The following is a 10,471-nucleotide window of genomic DNA, read 5'->3' as shown; positions in this document are numbered from 1 at the left end:
AATCGCTAGTTGGTATCGCACAGCTCAGCTAGCGCCTAACGAGTTTTACAACACTATAAAGTTCTATAATAAAAATCATAGTTATTAATCCAATCCGTCTAATAAGTATGAAAAAATACATATAAAATTCCAATTCGCTGGTTGGTACTAGGGCTGTGCAACGGGTACAACCCGGACCGCACAGGAACCAGAACCGGTTTGAAACCCGGAACCGGACCTATTACAAATGGGTGGGCCGGGGTATTTAAACCAGTTCTGCAGGAACAGGTTGGCAGGTTTCACGGGTTTGTTAACAACATTCGGTGTGCAGCAGCTTTAAGCACACATATGACATAACCTGCTGCACATTCAGTTGCAACAACTTAGACTCTTAGATGTGTCTAAATGTTGATATAATATTATGCCACATAAAACAGTAGATAGTGTCTATATAGTGAACCTGAAAACATAAAACAGTTGCAGCAACTTAAAATCTGGAACCGACTCGGTACCCCACCGCTCAATTAGCGCCTAGCGAGTTTTACAACATGGTATAAAGTTCGGTAATTAAAACGATATCAGGCTCAGGCATTTCATCAAACAGTTTCATGCGTTTAACAATTGGCATCATAATTCACAAATAACTACTTCATTAAAACAAAATCGGACAATTATACTTGAAAATCGAACATTTTACAAGTGTGATTCTCACTCGTTCTGCTAAATACCTAATTTGTAAAATTAACTTAATAATAATTATGCATAAAACGTATAAATACCTAAAAGCAGCCGCCGAGATGAATAGTTATCAGAGAGACAATTGATAGATTTGAGGGTTTTGAGCGCCAATAATTTGGGGGTTTTCTGGGGATTGATTTGAATTGAATTCTAAATTTAAAATTTTTTTAACATTATTATTATTACATCCTTTATCTATTCTGTTATGTTTCAATCAGTCCAACTATTAAGAGTATTTTACATAAAGGTCCTTGTATTTTGGCAATGTTCTAAAAGTCAAGGTGATATAAGTCTTATCTTATTAGAAAACCAAATAATGAGACTTATGAGTCATATTCAATTCCAGCCTAATATTTTATTATAATATTTTAATCTCTCATCTTATTTACGCTACTTATCCATGTATTACAGGTCAAAACCATTTTGGTATTTGGGTTAGAAAATAGTCAATTTTGTGCCTATTTTCCCCTCATAATCTTCTAATCTCTCGTCTCATCCGATTTATACAAGTTATCCCTAGGCCATTGGTCAAAACTATTTTGGTAATTGGGTTATAATATAGTAAGGAAATTAAAAGTAAAATATTGATTGAATACCAAACAAGTAGGAATATGAAAGTTAAACAAATAGAAAATAGACAAGTTTTCTAAGGTTGGTTTGTTTCTTCGATGTCCAGATTTTTCCCATGAACACTATATGCTGCATTATTAAGGGTAAATAGCAGTCGTAGTCTAAAATTGTTAATAATGGATGATGATGAGAGTACTTGTGATAAAACAACAAATGTTGTATATAACACTAACTTTATTCACAACCCAAACTAATTTCTCTATCTTTCACATGCACAACTCAACCTAACCAAACGTCTCTCTCATTCATAATCCAACCCAAACCAATTTTACTTAAATAAATATTGTTATGGCTATTTAAAATATAATTTTTTAAGATATTAAGTTTACGAGCCTATAATGTTATATCAAAACCATATTAAAAAATATGTTTTTTTAAAACTCTTTTTCTAAAAAAGTTGTATCGGAGTGTTTTCTTTTAAAAAGCTAAGAAATACCGTGTTTTTATATATTTAGAAAATTATATATTAGAAACTATTAAATAAAATTAAATGTAGTAAATTAAACTTTTAGTCTTTTACTATATGTAAAATAATTTGTTAGAAAAGAAAAAGAGAAAACACAACTAATACACAAGGCAATGATTTGATGCTATATATCAAATAAAAAAAAATGAAAGAAAAAAGGATTGCAACTAGATTGTGACAACAACCTAGACCATTCTCATCCAACCCCTCATATCATGTGAGGGGTGTTTTTATAATTTAGAGAAAGATTTAGGGTGTTGTGAGTGAATGGTTTTTAAATTTTAGAAAAGTAGTGATTTTTCTATATATTTGAAAAGTTATTGTTCATTCTCTATAATTTTTTAATATATTTTGAAAGTGGTTGAGTGAAGGAAAGAGAAAATGTAATGATAAAAGGTATAAAAAGTATTATTTAACTGAAATAGAGAGAGAAAATAAAGTGAGTTTTAGTGTAATTTTTGGTTTGAAGATAGGGAGTGGGATGAGAATGCTCTTAGGTTGTGAGAGATTAAGGATAAGTTAATTTTTTTTTTATTTTTTTTTAAATTCATGTGGCAGCCCAATTAAATATAGGGTCACCAATAAAACTAGTTTAAAAAGATTTTATCAAATTTATAAATTTAAAATGAGAAAATTCCCAAAATAGGTATCATTTACAAAAAATTTCAGAAATAAGTATTGTAAACTAGTCGTGACGAGTAGTTTGTAGAACCAATTGAAAGCTGCCGCGTACCCTTAAACTAACCGTAACGAGCACGTCCAATTTACCCGGTTTATATTCTCTACACGAGTAGTTTATTAGTGATTAACTCGTCGCGACTAGTTTAACCTTATATTCTACTCGTCGCGACTAAATGATTTATGAATTACTCGTGGGCGTTGATTACGAGGCATAAAACTTGTTTAGTCGTGACGACTAAATGATTAGTGAACGTGCTCGTTACGGTTAGTTTAAGGGTACGCGGCAGCTTTCAATCGGTTCTATAAACTACTCGTCACGACTAGTTTACAATACCTATTTCTGTATTTTTTTACAAATAACCCCTAAAACTATAAATTTGATTTCATAAATACTTATTTTAGAATTTTCCCATTTAAAATTATGGACTTCTTATTTACCTTTATCATTTAACAAATTTTATGTAATACACGGGTTCAAGAACTAATGTAAAATAGAAAAAAAGAGTATCTTTACTTCAGATTGCACCAAAGGATGAAAATTTGGCTTTCAAAAGAATTTTGAGTATAGTTTAATTATCAGCCATCACGTTTCAACTTTTTAACAAATTCATGTGTTATTATGTAAACGGTAGTACGATTTTTTTCATTTGTGTAAGACTAAAAAATTGTGATTTGCGATATTAATGTGGCAAAACTCATTAAATATATTTTGGCCAATCAATTAGTTTAAGCTGGCATGTACTCCGGATCCGAGACGAGAGCTTCGATATACGCGATTGACTTCAACGAGGAGAAAACCTCTAGAATGTTAGGATTTTGTGTTTAGCTATAAATAGGAAACTTGTTTTCTATTTTTAGTGTGTGTTTTCTATGGTGTAAATCATTCACGCAGGGGGAGCTTACCTTGGTGAGGTTAGTTCGCTTAATATATTTATACCGATAGCATGATCGTTCATAATCTATATTGTTTTCATATTATTTATTTGGTCGTTTGATTTCACACACCCGTCTCAATCAATTATCATGAGAAAATTCGTTTCTTTCGTAAATCCATGTTTTAGGAGACCTACAATTTGAAAACTTAAATCATGGAATCCAATTCTTGTTGTTTTACCCAAATAAAAAAATCTTTAGTGTTTAGGAAGAAAGTTCACTTTCAAACCCGATGCAAGATAGAAAACTCTTAAAATCATTGTTATGTTATAAAAAGTAGAAGTCATTCAATCGCCAATGAAAAGAACATCATCTTCATAAAATTAGTGGACAAAATGGGCCCTTTTCTAGGAGTACTTATACATTTGAAAAAAAGAAAAAACCCCTAAAATAGCTCATTTACAAAATGAGATTCCAATTTTGTTCTCTAAACTTAATATTTCCAAAAATGGCCCTCTCTAACTCTTCTTTGACCATGTATTAGAAAATCTAACGCGTCTTTGATGATATCTTAGCATAACACGTCGCCAAAGACGGGTTGGATTCCTAACACATGGTTAAAGACGCTAACACGTCGTCAAAGAAACGTTAGATTTCCTAACACATGGTTAAAGATGAGTTAGACCTCCAAACACGTAGTCAAAGATATGTTAGCATCAAACGCGTAGTCGAAGATATGTTAGCTTTTTTGTTTGTTTTTTTAATATTATATTTTTATAACTAGTTTTACTTATTTTGTTTTTATTTTATAACTTTTAATATATACAATTTTATATTATTTCGAATATACCGACGAGAAATGTTTACTTTTATCTACGGACCGACATAAATTTTATTTAAAACCGAGCGGGGTCAAATTTTATTGAATATTTCGATATTGATTTGGCACGGTTCGAGTTTGAGTTAGTTTATGTCGGTCAGTAGGTAAAAGTAAGCATGTCTCGTCGGTATATTCGAAATAATATAAAACTTTTATATATTAAAAGTTATAAAAGAAAAACAAATATAAGTTAAACTAGTTATAAAAATATAATATTAAAAACAAACAAACAAAAAAGCTAATATATCTTCGACTACGCGTTTGATGCTAACATATCTTTGACTACGTGTTTGGAAGCCTAACTCATCTTTAACCATATGTTAGGAAATCCAACGCGTCTTTGATGACATGTTATGCTAACATGTCGTCAAAGACGTGTTATATTTTCTAATACGTGGTCAAAGATGAGTTAGAGAGGGTTATTTTTGAAAATATTAAGTTTAGGAAACAAAGTCGGAATCTCATTTTGTAGATAGGCTATTTTGAGGATTTTCTCAGTTAAACCTGTCGAAACTGCTTGTGAGGTTATCACATTTGGGGCTTCCATATCGATTAAAAAAAAATTATAAATGTGAATACGGTCACCTTGTCTTACATCCTGATGGATTTAAAAATTCCATACGAGGGGGTTTTTTATTATGACCGAAGTTCTTCTTCTTTGGTCCAATGTCTCCAACGAAAGGGAAAGCGCATTTGATCATAACTTAATCAGGAAAATCCCAGTTAGCCGCATAGAAAGCCTTATAGAATTTGACTTTAAATATGTTTTTTAGATCTTTAACCATAGTAGTAACTTATTCACTATCAAGGGTCCATCAAGATTCGAGAATATTTCTATCTTAAATGATGGCAAATTATTCATCTCCAACAACTGAACCAATTACTTATTTGATTGTCACAAGAATATTAAGAACACTTTTAAAATACACCACATAATGATTTATAGGCATGCAATATGAAAGTGATTGTGTCATTTGATTTTGGTATCAATGTGATAAACGAAGAATTACATCAGCGGTTAATTATATCGGTAGCAAAAAAACATTTTATTGCAATTCAAGAGACACAACTTTCTAATCCTTCAAACTTTGAGGTTAATATGTTGTATGATGAAACAGCTTTTTTTAATTAGTAAAATCTTGATAGATTGTCGACATAACCAGACTCCATGGTTACTAGCATGGTAGATGAATTTCGAAATGGACCGGGGGGGGGGGGGGAAGGAATAAATATCCCACACAAAAATAGATAGATTTAAGTTGTTTTGCCTTTTCAGTTTTTGCTTGTTTTCCAATCATGAAGCATGATTAAGTAATATGACTTACATATGCCGCTACCTAAGTTGGGAAAAATACAAACCTATAGGTATAGAAAGATTACTTGAATTAGGTCAAGATGATGGTAACGAGATATCTTCGTTCCCGGCCTAACTAAAAATAGGCGAATTTCACGCTTTTTGGAAAGAGATGCTAAATTAAATTTTCTATCAGATGAAGGAGGGATGACCGCTTTATCAAGTTTGCAAATTGTGTCGGACTAGCGGATTAAAAATTTTCTTTTACAGTTACGGTAATATGATCGCAACAAATATGGTTTTACAGTTACGGTAATATGATCGCATCTACCTCTTGTACTATTATTCCTAGTGGTCCTCGAGTTGTACTATTATTCCTAGTGGTTCCCGTGGGACCCTAACCTATCACTATCCAGGTATATTGAGATGCGATCTTGTGGGCCACTCTTTTCTTCCATGAGCGTTAGATGTGATATTTCTTTTGTCTTTATCTGAGTAGATGCGATCTTCTTACCTTTATTCCTGTAGATCGATGCAATATCGATCTGGGGTGTTACCCCTACACTAGTGAAGATGAAAATGATGATGGTAAAGCAGTTGCATCAAGTTAAGGCTTAGATGAATGAAAGAAATTACATGGTTTTTTGGTTAGATTGCAAAAGATATTGATCATAGTTATCTTTGATATAGGCAACTAGGCTTAAAAACTCATAATTAACAGTTCAGTTCTCCTGGTTTTTTCTTTTATATAAAATCAAATGACAATGGTTTAGCCGTTTAGGTGAAAAGTTAGGATGGTCCAAAATTTCGATTCGGTTCTTGGTGTATTCCAGAAATGAACAAGTACTGAACCGGGGTTGATTTTTGGTTCACATTCTCAATTTTTCGGTTTTCTGCTGTTTCTATCTTCTCAACTGAGCAATATCATGCCCATTTAAAACCAAAATGTAATCTGACAATACTCATACTCAAAAATCTAATATTACTGCTCATTACATGATTCATATAAAAAACTATTTTTTCTTGTGACGTGTTCCTAGATTTTTACAAAATATATTTTAAAACCTACTTGACCATTATGAGTACAACATTGCATTGTTGCAAGCGTTAAAAAAATCATACAGTGTAATAAAACTCTGACACCTGTTTGATTTATAGTTTTTTTTTTTAATAGAATTGAACTTTAGTTTTGCGTATTTTATAACTCTTAGTTATTAACTACTCATTAACCTTTCTCTGAAAATATAATAAATACTCTAAGATGTATATATAAAATATATTGCTAACACGAGTGAAGTGTTAAGATTGGTTATGAAGAACAGGATCACAAGGACGTGATTGAGTTGATTTGTAGCTAGCTTACTCATTATCTCAAAGTAGCGCTTAAAAGAAAAGGACAGATACTATTTGGGTAATTGGGTGGGTTCTTGGGCTGGGCCTGAAAGTCACGTAGAAAAATTAACAGGTTGATGAGTTGATAAAATAATTCGAAGTGCTTTGTTTTTTAACAAGTTAACTTTTGATACTTGCATCTAACCTAGTTTAAATAATTGTGTCCATAGGTATTCCAAATGGGTTATAAATAAGCTTTACAAGGAAAAATAATTATTACCTTTAATTTTCAAAAATATTTAAATTTCTATAAAAGATGTGGATGATTGATTCGTTATGTTAGCGAAATTTAAAATGTTATTGAACCAGATTCGATTTCGGTTTTTGAATTTGGCGGATTTATTCGTAGTTAACGTATTATTGAAATTTCTTTCCTTATAGTTCAGGTTGATTTGTAAGCCAAACTTAAATCATATTTTTTATCTTTAAATTTTAAACTAGATTCCGTTTATATCCAAATGCACTTTCAAAAACCTAAGTTGGAGAAACACGACTAGAAAAAGCCGTAAATCAATTCAATAACTTCCCCTATAAATTATATATAAGAAAATCTAAACTTTTTAAATTGTAAACTCTTAAAAAAGCCGTTAAAAAAAGCTCTTAACAAATTTATTTCTTGAGAAATCTAAAATACCAAATGTTACAAAAGTATTACTCACCAACATGCATTTAGCCTAATGACAACTATCTTTAAAGGTCGATGATTTAGAAACCGTTATACCATTAAAATAAAAACAAAATATTATATAGTAGTATTAATAATAAAAATTATAAATAAAATAATAAATAAAGTAAAATAAAATAATAATAATGATATAATAAACAATTCAATAAAAATAAAAATAAAAAAGATTCGCAATAATTAAAAAGACAAGGGACCAATGAACTGGCAGCCAGTGTCAAGATATAGAAAGCCACTTTCCAACCAAATTATCCCCACCATCCAAAATAACATTGAAAAGCCAATCCATATCCAGTAATATCCTCTTAATGACTCTGACTCAGACTCAGACTCTGACTCTGACTCAGTACTTCAGGTGTCTGATACAATATTATTACGTCCCCACATCTAAATAACATTCAAACCCACTCCTTAACAAAAAAACTATTTCAACACATGATCATATTTTCTCAATCTTAATGGAGTCTTTTTCATTATTTGCATCACTTGTTCAATCTCGTTGCCTTCTTGGACCAGTTTCAATGCTGATATCAGGTCAGTTGACTTTAAATATGAAGATGCTTGTTTAAGTAGATTAAAGAGACAAGATTAGATCTGGGTATATTTATTGTTTTTTTTAATATTGGAAAAAAAAGGTTTTGATCTGATTATAATTGAAGTAGTTTGGGCTGTAAGCGAACCGAACCGAACAAGGTTTGATCATGTTCTCTGGTTAAGCTTTTATCGGACAAACGAACCGTTAATAATACAAATGAACATAAACAATTTTTTATTTGGTTTTGCTAACCGAGAATAGTCGGTGTCAACGGTTCGGTCTGGCTGCCAAGCTTGTTTTGTTTTGTTTTTGTTTTAACTTCTATATTTAAATGTTAATTTATGTATAAATTAATCATATAATATTCATATATATTTTTGTTTTATAGTTAATAATTTTGCTTAAATCTATATGACAAGATTAAAAAGGACATTATCGAACATTAAAATATATAAAATAAATCTTTAATGAACTAACATAAAAGGACGTAAGTCAATACATTATCGAACGTTCACAAACACAATTGAATGAACATGGTCTCTGTTTGTGTTTGTTAATTTAATTAATTGAACGAAATTCCTTGTCCATGCTCGCTTATTTATTAAACTGACTAATATAAACGAACTTCCCGCCGAACAGTTTGCCGAATGCACGGTTCGTTTCCAGCCCCAGAAGTAACTATAAGCTTGTTCTTCTTGTTTTCAGGTCAGTTATAATATTATATGGGACTAATTTATAAATCTGGTGTGGTAACAGAATACTAAGAGCAACTGTCCTGCAAGATGTCAGCATATGGCCACCAGATGGAGCGGGAATATTCCGCACATGGTCTCACAAGCGAGGACGGATCTGGTAAGTTATTTTTGACAAAAAAAAGGTGTAGATTGAATTAGTAAATGATTAAATCGTGCTGTTCGTGTGATGTTGCAGATATGGGAAGCCAATTTCGAATGGAATCTGTGATCTATATGTCATCATGTGCTGCAACTGTATTCATTGGTGGACTCGTGATAGTCGGGAAATTGTTGATGACTTTGCTCACTGCATTGACTGTAATGTTACAGTCGTGTCAAAGTCGAGAAGCTGGAGTTGTTGAAGCTGTTAAATCCGATCATCATCATTATCATAATCATATTCATGATCATGATCATCATCATGATTATTGTTAAGTGGTTGCTTTAAACACAGAGATTAATAACTCTGATGGTTATACTCTGCCTGAATTTTGCAAGGATGCTGCAGTTAAGTACATAAAAGAAGGTCATTACATGAGAGAATTGAATAATTCAGTGTCATTAGTTGAGAATTACTTCGATGGAGTTACACCGAATGATGATGGTCATGATGTCGTGTTAATGGACATAGATGACTTCCTTCCTATTAATTATTTGGGTGCTAATCCGTTGTTGTACGGGTAATCAACGATTCTGTTAAAGTTGATGTTATAAAATGTTATGGACTAAGAGATTAACATTTTTTTTAAAACTTTTATGGTGCAGGTACAGTCGATACGGTTATGATGACTGTCTTAGAGAGGCAAAACATATGAAACATGTTTTCTTGGTTGATTTGTACAAAAAACTTGAATCTAGTGGATGGTCGTTGGTTCTGTTATCAAGGAAGCCTGAAAAGCTACGAGACGCCACCGTTGAGAGCCTTAAGTCCGCTGGATGTGGTGGTTGGTCAAAGTTAATCATGAGGTAATTATAAAATAATGAAAATCCCCTCAGATATTGTGTATTGTTATTTTGTTAATCAACTATTTATAAGAGTACATATATATTTGTTAAAATTTGGTGCAGGTCTAATGACGAGATGAAAATGGACACGTGTGATTACTTTTTAAACAGAAAACGGAGATTGAATATGAGGGTTACCACATTCGGGCTGTGATCAGTAGCCATATGGATATGTTAGCAGGCTCGTTTCTGAAAACACGAAACTTCAAGCTTCCGGACCCTCGTCCTGTTGGTCTAGCTCAGAACATTGCATAAGTTTGTGCAGCATTGTATATAGGTTTTTCACTTTTTTGTGGATACAATTTTCGGGTACAAGACTACAAGATTGGGAATCAAGATGAGATTATTGTTTTTGTTTTTCTATATCTGTATCAATCAACAACATGAGGGCCACATATATAAATCCTATGTATATTGGTTTGATTTCAGAAAAGGAATGTTTGAATTATTCTGTTTTAAATGATGATGAATTTTTGTTGGGCCTTCACTTGCTACATTTATCACTTTCCTTTTTCTTTTTGGCATTTAATCCAATCTAGATATAATATGTAGTTTGGTAACCAGAATCGAAAACACAAACGA

The 10,471-nt window shown here is 31.8% G+C and overlaps 1 pseudogene across 1 annotated transcript; it reads left to right on the top strand.

Moving 5' to 3' along the window:
- The first annotated feature begins 8,050 nt into the window (after window positions 1–8,050).
- LOC143606240 (uncharacterized protein At2g39920-like) lies at window positions 8,051–10,144 on the top strand (annotated as a pseudogene). Its single transcript, XR_013148710.1, has 5 exons — window positions 8,051–8,149; window positions 8,907–9,002; window positions 9,081–9,564; window positions 9,650–9,850; window positions 9,953–10,144. The product of XR_013148710.1 is annotated as an uncharacterized protein At2g39920-like (transcript).
- The last annotated feature ends 327 nt before the right edge of the window (window positions 10,145–10,471 follow it).

The sequence above is a fragment of the Bidens hawaiensis genome, unplaced genomic scaffold, assembly GCF_021521415.1.
Source record: "Bidens hawaiensis isolate Kalapana, Puna unplaced genomic scaffold, B.hawaiensis_p1.1 tig00073730_1, whole genome shotgun sequence".
NCBI lineage: Eukaryota > Viridiplantae > Streptophyta > Magnoliopsida > Asterales > Asteraceae > Bidens > Bidens hawaiensis.
This window is presented reverse-complemented; position numbering and strand designations above follow the sequence as displayed.